At 48.4% G+C, this 12,581-nt stretch overlaps 1 protein-coding gene across 1 annotated transcript in view; it reads right to left on the minus strand.

Annotated features, from left to right (window-relative positions):
* LOC104532612 (guanine nucleotide-binding protein G(o) subunit alpha) overlaps positions 1-12,581 on the minus strand; it is a 44,863-nt gene that overhangs the window by 14,201 nt on the left and 18,081 nt on the right. The window lies entirely within an intron of this gene.

Genomic DNA, 12,581 nt, shown 5'->3' on the forward strand with positions numbered 1-12,581 from the left:
AATCTCAGATGAATCCTTCAGCTCCCTCTTAATCTTTTTCAATCTCATTTTTCATGGTTGAATGTATTGTAGTTAAAGGGAAAAAAAATAATAAAAATCCTATTTTGGGGAAAAAGAAACATTAACAAACCCCACTGCTGAAAGCATGAGAACTGATAGTGAACTGAGAGCAGGAAATTAAGCATGTGTGTGTCGTGAGCCCTGCCTGCAATCTGTGGAAATACACAGCTTTAATATTACTTGCTATTTTTATTCCTTGAGGGACGAAGGTCCCAGTTGGTCCATTGTGCTGGATGCTGTAGACACACATGGTTTTTTTTTGTAACATTTTATTCAGACAAGAGGTTGGAGCATATAGGTCATGCTCCCAGAACAGACAGGTTGAGCCAGCTTTGGGAGATGCCTCTGTCTCCACTGGGAAGGGAGGGAGATGGAGCAGCAGGGAGGGAGGTGGAGCAGCTTGCTCTGATGAGCTGCTTTGCCTTCAGTCAGCTCAAATTAAGGGACGCGAATGTGCCCGAGAGAGTCACTGCTTCAGTCTGAAATCCAGCACAGGGCTGGGACCGAGGGAGATGCAGTGCTTGGACAAAATCCAGGGGTCTGCTTAGGTGGTGGAAACCTGGGAGTTTAAATCAGGGGGTTTTTGGGGAGGGTGTAGGAGAGGACAGGCTGAGAGAGTTGGGGCTGTTCAGCCTGGAGAAGACAAGGCTCCGGGGAGACCTTCTAGTGGCCTTCCAGTACCCGAAGGGGCTACAAGAAAGCTGGGAAGAGACTTTTTATAAGGGCATTTAATGACAGAAGAAGGGGAAATGGCTTTAAGCTGAAAGAGGGGAGGTTTAGATGAGAAGTGAGGAAGATATTCTTTGGTGTGAGGGTGGAGAGACACTGGCCCAGGTTGGCCAGAGAAGCTGTGGCTGCTCCTCCCTGGAAGTGTTGAAGGCCAGGTTGGATGAGGCTTTGAGCAACGTGGTCTAGTGGAAGGTGTCCCTGCTGCTGGCAGGGGGGTTGGGACTGGATGAGCTTTAAGGTCCCTTCCAACCCAAACCATCCTATGATTTAGCTTTGGATAGTTTTAAAACATTTACCCTTATTCTGCTCTAGTCTTAAAATCTATGACAATAGGCAGTGCCTCCACAGTCTGAAACTTTGGGCATAAAATCCTGTCTTTTGGTGTGAAATGTTTTTGTAGAGACACCCAACAACTGCGCTTATATGACCACAATCCATTTTTCTCATGCAAGACACTTTTTTTTTTTTTTTCAAAATAACCCAACCAAAGATAATTTATAAAGAAAAGCGGAAGGAATTTGGATTGCAATTGAATACAAATTATAAACACAGAGATGCATCACATAGTAAAGCCTTTCCCACTGCTGTTGAGCTGTACACAGCCACGCTGGTTCCTCTTAAAGGGGGTTTGATGTGCATTAACCTCTAGCCCCAGGAGCACTGAGCACGTGAGATGTATTGAGAGGAGCTGGGTGTTTGTACATGAGGATAAGACATTGTTATCCCTGGTGAGTATGAGTTTACTGGGGAGTACAAGTCAGTATGAGCTGGAACCATTCACACAGGATGGCCATCAAGTCTAAGCTTGACTTCCTCTTTCAGTTTAGCTAAATATGATTTTATTTTTAAACATCTTATTGTCCCAAACACACCGCCCTGTCTTGCCTCTGGAGATGCTTTCCCTGATGCATCAGCAAAGAAGGAAAGGTTTTCCATGTGTGTCCTGGAAGGAGTGCTGTGAGCCAGGACTCTGGAGCAGGATGCCTGGTGTGCTGGGGACCTGCACTCTGCTACCTGAGAAAACTCACTGCCACCAACTTCCATGCCTACCCTGCTAGCCTGGAAAAACAACCAGCCAGCCAAACTCTACATGAAGGTGAGAAACAAACCTGACCCTGCTCGCATCACATATTTTGTCTGCCCATCGGTTTTATTATTCATTTCTGCTAAAGAATTGCAAGAATCGCGTCACCCAGAGAAAAATATATAAGCTAAGCGGGTTTATTTGTATTGTGCCCTTTTTCAAGCACTTAAATCCATTGTGCTTTTGTGACAGACGCTCCCGTAATAGCCTTATGATGGGCCCTGGGCGGATGAATGGGACTTCATTTGGAATCAGGTTCTCCGCTGTGACGGCTGAAGCCACGATCACTCATCTATTCACAACCAGTGTCAGCTCCTGTTACTGAGGAGGCAGCTGCCTTTCTCCACATGTCCCCGCAGAGCGAGGCAGCTCTGCAGTGCTGTTATGCAGAGATCCAGGCTCTCCTCTGTCCTTGGGAACTAAATACTTCAAGGTGATGGTAGGAAGTGGAGGTGCAAGAGAAGGAAGGAAGGAATTTCTTTTCCTCTTGCAGCTCTTGGCAGTACCCTGATGAATTTTATCACTTCCTGCATCTGAATTTTGTGTATTTTTTGATGACCCAACTCTCTTCCATTTTACATTCCCTATTTATGATTCTTGCCTTTGAGATCTTCCTTTAATGCTGGGAGTGCAGCAAATGAAAAAAAAAATCTGCTACAAACTGGCCAAACTGGTCAAAGGACCGGGCATCACAGCAGCTGTGGTGGTTTCAATCCTTTGGCTGCAGCCAAACACAGTCACTCTCCCACTGTTCCCCCACCCAGGAAGCAGGGGAGAGAATTGGAAGGGTAAAAGTAAGAAAACTCGTGGGTTGAGATAAAAACAATTTACTAATTGAAATAAAATAATAATAATAACAGTAGTAATGGAATATGCAGATGAGTGATGCACAGTGCAATTGCTCACCACCCACCAACTGATGCCCAGCCTGTTCCTGGCTGGTGATCCCGGAGCAGAGACAGTCCTGTGGTGGTTTGGGTGGATTCACCCTTTTACTTGCAGCTTGCAGTCAAACACAGCCTGATCTATCACCCTGAAACACTGACACACTGAAACTAAAATACAGCTATTCTAATTACTAAAAAGAAAATTAACTCTATCCTAGCAAAACCAGGACAAGTCCCCAAACCCAAACCGCAGTCCTGGAAGAGCAAGCTCGAGTGATCCCTGAGAGAATCCCCCCATTGTCTGGTGAACCCTGGTTAATATACTGACCATGAAGTGATATGAGATGGAATATCTCATTGGCAGAGCCAAATGCCAATTTAGGGTTTTGCTAATTACTACGCTTTTCCTCTCCCAGTCCTTTGCACTTGCAGACCAGCAAAACACAATGACCTTCAACTTCTGGCAACAACTAAAACCATCAGTATATGATCAACATTCTTCTCATAACAAACCCCACACTGAAACCAAAACACAACTATTCTAGCTACTAAAATGAAAATGAACTCCATCCCAGTGAAACCAGGACAGCGACACGGTGATGCAGGAGTTTGTTACTGTCATTACTGCCTTCAACCTGTGATCATTTGCTTGTGTACAGCAGCATCCTCCAAACCCCAGGTCGTGTGCTGGGACTTCAGGGGGTTCTCACTCTCACTATGGTCGTACACAGTCTATAGCTCTTCCATGTGGTGTTCCTCTTGGCTGCCCGACAGCGAATGAGCCCCAGATGTGATTTGATCCTGCATACAGCCTGGCTCTGAGGCTTGGAAAGCCTCACCCATCTTCATGTCCTTGTCCATGGAGGTGATGCAGCCTCATGTGCCTGGCTCCACCCGAGTTACTTTGGGGGATCAGAGGTTTGGGGGAGCTAAAGCAGCCTGCCAGCCTCTCGTGGGGACAGGATGTTAGCAACACAGGGAGGAGAGCCAAGCAGGATCCATCCCATCCACCCTCTCCTCCCTGACAACATCCAACTTCCAATCCCAGCTAGGATATCTCTGTAGGAACTTTGGTTGGGAGGTCTCTAGCATCTGTCTGGTTGAGGGCACTGCTTCCCAGTGCTTAACTGGTGCTGTGACAGAAGAATATGCACTATCCCCAATACTCAGTCTGTCCTGGTGTCAGATGAGCTGAGCTCTGTGAGCCCAGTGCCTCAGGGTCACTCCCACACTAATGCCCCCAGCCCAGCTGCTGGGCACCCACCTCCCATACCTCCTGCCAACACACCCTTTGCTTCTCCTGCTCTTCATCTCTTCCCCCATCTCTAGTCTTTTCCATCATTCTCCTTGTGTTTCTCCATAACTTAAATTCTTGCAGCTGCCTCGGTCTGCTTTTCACCTGTTCCTGGTACTCTCGATGAGGGTCAGCAATCAATTTATATGAAGGTATACAACATTTCGAGTCCTGGTTTTGAGGCCACATTCCAAAACTGTTTACTCCTTTGGCTGCTCTCCCCTGGAATTTCTCCCATCTCAGGCTGCAGCAGATATTTTTTTTCCCCTGGACTTGGCTGCAGTTGAGCATGTACCCCATGAAGCTCAGCTGGATGAGCGTGCCATGGCCTGGCTGACATGTGGACATCCAGGTGAGATGTTGTTTGGATGCAGGATGCTGATTTTAGCTGCTGCTTGTTCTCCTTGGTTCCTGCTGGAGGTATCTCTGAGGCTTTGCTGGAGAGCTGGTGCTCTCTGCCCACGCTGCTTGGAAGGACCCGGCGGTCTGCTGGGTGCAAGCTTGAGCTGGCAGAGGGTGGGATGTGTTGGGGGTGTCACCTCTTTCGGAACAGGGAAACCCAAGTGGGGAAAAATTGCCACACATGGTCCTGGATAACAGCACCTCTGGTATCACAGCTTGGTTTGGGTTGGAAGGGACCTTAAAGCCCATCCAGTTCCAACCCCCTTGCCATCAGCAGGGACACCTTCCACTAGACCACGTTGCTCAAAGCCTCATCCAACCTGGCCTTCAACACTTCCAGGGAGGAGCAGCCACAGCTTCTCTGGCCAACCTGGGACACTGTCTCACCACTCTCACAGCAAAAAATTTCTTCCTCACATCTTATCTAGACCTCCCCTCTTTCAGCTTAAAGCCATTTCCCCTTGTTCTCTCATTAACTGCCCTTATGAAAAGTCCTTCCCCACCTTCCTGGAGCCCCTTCAGGTGCTGGGAGGCCGCTAGAAGGTCTCCCCGGCGCCTTCTCTTCTCCAGGCTGAACAGCCCCAACTCTCTCAGCCTGTCCTCACAGCAGAGCTGCTCCAGCCCTCGCATCATCCTCGTGGCCTCCTCTGGACTCCTTCTAACTGGTCCATGTCCTTCTGCTGTTGGGGGCTCCAGAACTGGACACAAGACCAAACTGTTGCTGGTGATAATTAGTTGTCGTGGGCAACAGGCTCGATGACAACAATCCCCTCAGAAGGTGGCATCTGTTTAACTAGCAGAAAGAAGAACACTTTGGAGACTGTGGAGCGAGTGCTCAGCTCTCCTCGTTCTGCATCATCTTCATTGCACAGTGCTGGCATCACAGCTCCTTCCACTTCCCAGCTCCGGGGTTTGCACGCTGGAGTAGAAGTGTATCTGAGATGACACATCAGCTCTTCTTTGCAGCTTGCCTTGCCCAGGGCTTGCAGGGGTTAAAACAAGCTGAAGAAAGGTTAGAAGGTTTTTGAGTAACCCTCTAGCATTTACACCCCTGAGCCAGCAGCTCCATTACTGCTGCTATCTTTTATCTCAAATGCTTTGTTTTGGAGCAGATTGCAGGTTTCTGAGTCACTCAGTTGATGGGGCTCAGGGAGGTGAAGCCCGACTGTATTAACGCTGCTAAAAGCAAAACGCACAAGAAACGGCATTTCCCAAATACAGGGGGAGGAGCTCATCGAACCAAGGCTACGAAAGGTGGATGCTCCTCAAGAAGGACTAGTTGGTATTAAATCTCTCCACACAATAATAATGAAAATAGGGAGTAAATATAGTTTCTTGTGCCTTCATTTGGTGTTTTCAACAGCATGTGGGAGCAGCACCGTTGATGCTGGAGACACTGCATGCAGAAAGGACTGTTGTCCCAGTTATCCCACAGGAGCAGACTGCTGGCAGCAGCCTACGTGCAGTGCGTGGATGAGGACCTCTCCCCAGGCACTCTGCCACCATGGGAACCTTCTCCCAGGGTTCTGCTGCTTATGCCAAAGGCTCTGCTGGCTGCCTTCGTGGATGAAGGAGCATAGCTGGGGTTCCAGGCTGTGGTCAGGGCTGGATACCTGTGGGAAGGCTTAGACAGACCTACATTCACATCTATTGAGGTTGATGGCAATAAAATGGGTTGGGTCTGTTGGATTTTTCTTGCCTCAAAGGTGACACCTGGGTAGTCTTGGCAGGCAGCATCCAGCTCGCACTGCCCACACCCAAGGGGCTCACACTGCGACGAGCTCATGTCCTCAGCACTGGAGAAGCGGCAGTGCAGTGGCATCCACAGCCTTGGTCTGAGGTGGGTTTGCAGGCAGGGGAGTGGGAACTTCAGGAGAACAAGCCTGGAGACAGCAGCATCTTCCCAGCTGCTCCTCTGTCCTGCTGGTCCTGGCCTCTGTCCACATCTCCATGAAGGAAAGGCTGTGCGTGGGATACCCCAGCCTCGCTTTGTTGGCTTGTGTTGTATTGATTGAAAAAGCAGATCCCCGTTTGTCAACAGATGCAGCTGAATCACCGCTGGGTTATTTTCTGCTCCATCTACAGAGGCACTCAAGGGTCAGGTCCAACCAACATCGTGTCCTGGCAAAGGCTGAGTTTCTAATCAAGGTTGTCATGAGCAGGAGGCATCTCATCCAGCTCTAGATGTGAACATGTCTCCTCTCGAGTGCTCTTCCTTCATGGATGGAAATAGGCATTTCGAACATCTGTTATCTGTACCTGACCTTAGCTTGTACCCTGACTTCTTCCTTCATTTCACTGATGGACAAACAGCTTGATGTGTCTTTAGCGTTCTTCCTGCAGACACCATGCCCAGCGCTATCCGCTCTATAATTTTAGGGGAAGGGAGAAAAAAAAACCTCAACCCACTCTCAGGGCCCATCAATCACAGCGGTGACACAACATGTGTCTTAAATAATCAACAGCTATGAAAGCACAAATCCAGGCTGGGTGGAGAATGGATGGAGAGCAGCCCTGAGGAGAAGGACTTGGGGTGCTGGTGGAGGAGAAGCTCAATACGAGCTGATAAGGTGCACTTGCAGCCCAGAGGCCAATAACCGTGTCCTGGGCTGCACCCAGAGTAGTGTGGGCAGTAGGTGAAGGGAGGGGATTCTGCCCCTCTGCTCCGCTCTCCTGAGACCCCACCTGCAGTGCTGCCTCCAGTGCTGGGGCCACCAACAGCAGAAGGACATGGACCTACTGGAGCCAGTCCAGAGGAGGCCACGAGGATGATGCGAGGGCTGGAGCAACTCTGCTGTGAGGACAGGCTGAGAGAGTTGGGGCTGTTCAGCCTGGAGAAGAGAAGGCTCCGGGGAGACCTTCTAGCGGCCTCCCAGTACCTGAAGGGGCTCCAGGAAATCTGGGGAGGGACTTTGGCCAAGGGCAGGGAGTGACAGAACAAGGGGTGATGGCTTGAAACTGGAAGAGGGGAGATGGCGGTGAGATGTGAGGAAGAAATTTTTTGCTGTGAGAGTGGTGAGACAGTGTCCCAGGTTGGGCAGAGAAGCTGTGGCTGCTCCTCCCTGGAAGTGTTGAAGGCCAGGTTGGATGAGGCTTTGAGCAACCTGGTCTAGTGGAAGGTGTCCCTGCTGATGGCAGGGGGGTTGGAACTGGATGGGCTTTAAGGTCCCTTCCAACCCAGACCATCCTATGATTCTATGCTCCTGATGATAAATCTCATCTCATGTCCAACCAGATGAGGTATCAGCATGGACACTCCCCAGCTTCCCTCCCCCAAATCCAACCAGAGACAACCCACTTCTGATGCCCACTTCTTGCAGGCTGCTCACAGCAGGAGTGATGCTCACCAGGCCCAGAGATTACTGGGGTTATGTTCCTGAATGAACTCTGCTGGATGAACTCCACGCTGGGTTTTCATTCCTTCCCCGTGGCAAAGGAGGAGGATGGTCCCTGCTATTGGAGGACAATATGGTGATGCATATTTTTTGCCTGGCACTGAAGCAGGACCCTGCTGCTGACCGGGGCCACCAGCTGTTTGCTCAGACCTTGCTGAGTACAAATGAGAGATGTGTCCACGGAACAGGACAAGGAGCTGCACAGCAGGTTCTGCAGGGCTGGTACAGCAAGATCAACTTGACAGGTTGATATTAAGACTAATGATAGGCAGGAGGAATGAACAAAAGCAGGTTGGAGTTTAGCTGTCCTAGTTAGGCTTGCAGTTTTCCACGGCATGACTGGATCCAGGATCATTTTTAGAATCGCATGCAGATGAGCAGTGTCGCTAAATAGCAACCCCAGATCAAAGGTACTTCAGGGAGATGGAGCTGCTGATCATCTGGTGTAAGCTGCCAGCTGGCTCTGCTCACCGGTGGTGGTTTGGTCACCAATATATCACAGTCACTTTACTGCTGGAATAAAAGGACACTGGGATGCAGATTGAGGTGGTGGTCAGAGAGATCTGGCCAGGGGAGAGGTGGGCTTTGGAGGAAAAGCCAATGCTAAGAGCCTTCTCAGAAAGGGTTTTGGAGCCACCCTGGGAAAGCAGATGTGGGCTCATCTCTCTGCAATGGAATTTGAAAATTGGATGGTAGATAAGAGGGGATGATAAAGATTTATATATATATATATATCTCGGAGCTCTTACAAAAGAGAAGAACAATGTGTCTGGATCAGATCTATGACCCACCTAGCTTAACCAATGTCCAAGAGCAGCCGTTGACAGAAGAGCATGAGTACAGGGCAAGTATGCAGTGCTCAGTTTTCCCAGCCTCCAATACTTCATATGGATAACAGAACCTCAAAGAGAAGGGTGATATCTTTCTATTTATCACCTCACAAGGATTTTTCTTCCAGAAATGTGTCCAGGTGCTTTTTGAAGCAATGTAAACATCTAACAGCCATATCTGCAGCAAGGAATTTCCCAGCTCTGCTACCCTGCCTGAAAAACTGCCTCATTCTGGTTGTTAAACTGCCACATTGGAGTTGAACCTCGTTAATTATGGTGCAGGAACAGCTGTGCTCTCTCTCCCACTTGTTTCTCTGTAGACATCTCCATAGACCTCCACACATCCCCCGTGGAGCATCTCTGCTCTGTTCCTGAGACATTCCTGCATGGAAGCTCTTCAGAACCTCTCACCATGCCAGGAAGGGGTTTTCCTGGTCTGAATCCTTATCAGAGATGGGGAAAGGAGGGATCCACAACTGCCGTGTTCTATATGCTTTTACATTTGCTTTTACACGATACTTGTTGGAGAACCAGAGAGTTTAATGCCAGCCCCGCCGGGAGCTGCTGCAGGGGCAGATGTGGTGAGTGTGGTTTGCTGGCGGTGGTGTGATCCCTTTTAGATGTGTCCTCATCTGAGCAATGCTGCTGTTTATATAAAGCCTCTGTGATTTAAATCATTGTTTAGCACAGAGCTGCTGGCCACAGGGTACCCTCGCCTTTGTTTTATAAGCAGATTTTTATGGGGGCTGGCTGGATCTTTCCAGCGGCGCTACATAAATCTGAGCTCGCCGGGATGATGCATGGCTCGGGCTGTACAAGGTCCTCTCTCTTGGTGGCCCTGCACGCAGGTGTCCTCCACACGCCAGGACAGACACAGGCACTGATCAAACTTTGGCTGAAGCAGAAGAAGGCTCAACAGCTCCAGGCTGGCTCTTGCTTTTTGTAAGCCTCTGCTTCCTTCTGATGACCAGCTCTGAAGGACAGTAGCTGGGCTGGAGCAGGGATGAGGCATGGTGGGACTCAGCACCCTGGAAATGAGCAGGATCTATGTCTAGATCTTTAAGCAACAGAGTAGATGGGTTTGATGCTTTTTTTTTTTAATAAACCCACTGACAGTGAAGCTGATGGCTTTCTGGAATTAAAAAAAAACCCAAACAAACAAAAAAACAGAAGAAAGAAAGGAAAGGAGAGGCTAAAAATAAGCCATGGAGAGTTAGGGATAATGATGGCCTTGTTCTGGGAAGGAGCCCTGACCAGAGGATGTTCACCCATGCAGCACATTCACCCATGTGCCACTCAACCGCTCAGCCCAAAGAGGAAAGAGACACCAGCCAACCCAGCCCACTGTGGCCATGGCCACCAGTGAGCACACCAACAAAGGCACGAAGGCTCCTCACCCCAGCGCTCCTTACATCACATGGTGGCTGATTCCATCTGGCCCCAAGGCAATCTCATCAGCTAATGACTCAGAATGACTCCAGGCCTGGAAAGCAGACAGCTGTGACTGCAGATGAAACTAGTCCCCAGGACTTGAACCTTTTGATCAGCCCCTGGCTGGGGACATTCACTAGGACATCTATTTACACACTTATGGCAGTTGGGGCAGTAGCATTAACATCTCCATTTCTAAACTGGAAGGAAAAAAAATAGATACAGCTGCAGTGTTTTTGTAGTTCTAGGTGTCTGAGGGGGGGACAGCACTGGTGAGGGATTCGGATCTCGTGCTACGAAGGAAGCATTAGTTAATGAGATCTGTGGGCTCCTATCATGTAGGCAGAGGATGCCCACAGCTGGATGATGGCGAAATTACAAAGAGTGAGGTGGGTCTGTTGGGAGCTGACTTCAATCAGGGGCCTCATTTCTCCACTCACCATGCTGAAGAAGATGTGTTGCTGGTGATGGAGTGGGAATCATGTTCTGTCCATTTTCCTGACCTATTAGCAAGCTATGGGGATTTCTGTTTTCCAATCCTGTTTAAGCATCCCTACCAGAAACCATGGACACCAAAACCAGCCAATGCTCTGCTGTGGACAGATCTGACCCACAACCTGGAAATTTTACCCTTGGCTGCACACTAAAAATATCTCAGTTATCTTAGACATGGTGGATGTGTTGGGTGTGTAAAGTCTGTGCTATGCAAATGGACTTTCTGGTCCTTCTCAGTGGCTGCCAGGATGAGGCTCCTCTGAGAATGGCTCTGCCTGTGGTATTGCAGCATTTTGGTTTCAGTTCAGGCCTGATCCAGCAGCAGAGACATGTGAGGGAAAATTCATGGAGTTTCTCATCCCTTTAGAGAATGTTCAGAAGAATCGTTGTTAGGAGGAGGTTTGTTTGACATATACCAAAATATCTTGACTGTTCCCATCAGGGAGGGCTGTCACCTGGGGCAGGCTGGGCTGGTGAAATGTCCTGCTCACCACACACTTTTCCTTTCTTCCTCTCTTATGGTCATGAGCAACCTCAGAGAGCTCTGCAATTGTAGTCTCCTGTCACCAGACAACCATCCCTGGAGGGTTTGGCTCCTGCAGCCCACCCAATAATATTGGGTTGCTCCCAGGTCTTTGCAGGAATGGGTTGAGCTGAAGATGCATCAGGGATGTGTGCATGATAAAATCAGCTTGGGCTACTCTGTATGGGACAGCCCGCTGGTGTAGGAGATGAGATGAAGGCACCATCTCCAAGGAACATTCCTCCATGAGGGCTGGGGACAGCTACTGTGTAGAGACTTTCCCATGTGCCCTGGGGACACATCCCTGCCAGAAGCAGCCTCTGCTGTCTACCCATGGACCTGCCAGTGACCAGGTCCCTTGGGAGCGAGCTCCAGGCCAAGTTGCTGCAGTAAGGCAGGTGGACAGACCAGGAATCTCTGCCTGCTTGGTGGGAGACATTTGAACCAACCCAGGAACATTTCACTTCCAGTGAGAGGATGGAGCTGGCCCAGAGCAGCGTTAGGTCTGGAAAACATCAGGAGTTCTACTAGACAACATGGACTTTATTGCCAATAAAGGCTTTTCCTCTTGGCTGCAGAAGAATTTGTTGGCCTATTAGAAGAAATATATTCCCTACAGAAAGAGCAGCCTACGAAATGGTGTTACAGTTGATGATGAAATCATCGTGAGTTAACCCAAGAATTTGAATACAGATAAATGCTTTTTCTTCTTTTTTTCTTTTTTCTTTTCTTTCTTTTATCTCTTTTCTTTTCTTTTCTTTTCTTTTCTTTTCTTTTCTTTTCTTTTCTTTTCTTTTCTTTTTTTCTTTTTTCTTCTTTTTTTTCTTCTTTCTTTTTTCTTTTTTCTTTTTTCTTTTTTCTTTTTTCTTTTTCTTTTTTCTTTTTTCTTCTGTCTTCTTTTTTCTTTTTAAATTTTTTATTTTTTCTTTTTTTCCTTATTTTCTTTTTTCTTTTTTTTTCCTTTTTTTTCTTTTTTTCCCTTTTTTTTTGGTGAACAAAGGCAGCTGAAAATGGATGTTGTCATGTACTTTTCTGCTCCATTCAAGATCATTTCATGCATTTCCATATGGATTTTCATGCGTTCTGCAGATCAGTGATGCTGCATTTAAACACAAGCTAAGCGGTAATTACAGCTGCGTGCGAGATTTATTCATCGGGTGGCACTGCACCAGCTGATGGTAGGAGCAGCCGTGTCCAATCAATGTTTGAAGCTTTGCAAAATCAAGAACGTTTTGGCTCCCCACTGCCAAGTGAAAATAAGAATGACTCCCTGAATCCCAGGAGTGCCGCCTTATGTCCATACGGGAAAGGCTGCAGGATGGGTTGATTGATGAGTGGCTTCAGACCAGCTCCAAAGAGAAGGAATTGGGAGTGGTGGTGAATGAGAAGCTGAACACGAGCAGACAATGTGCGCTTGCAGCCCAGAAGGCCAATAACCGTATCCTGGGCTG

The sequence above is a fragment of the Antrostomus carolinensis genome, unplaced genomic scaffold (assembly GCF_000700745.2).
Source record: "Antrostomus carolinensis isolate BGI_N321 unplaced genomic scaffold, ASM70074v2 scaffold17301, whole genome shotgun sequence".
Lineage (NCBI taxonomy): Eukaryota > Metazoa > Chordata > Aves > Caprimulgiformes > Caprimulgidae > Antrostomus > Antrostomus carolinensis.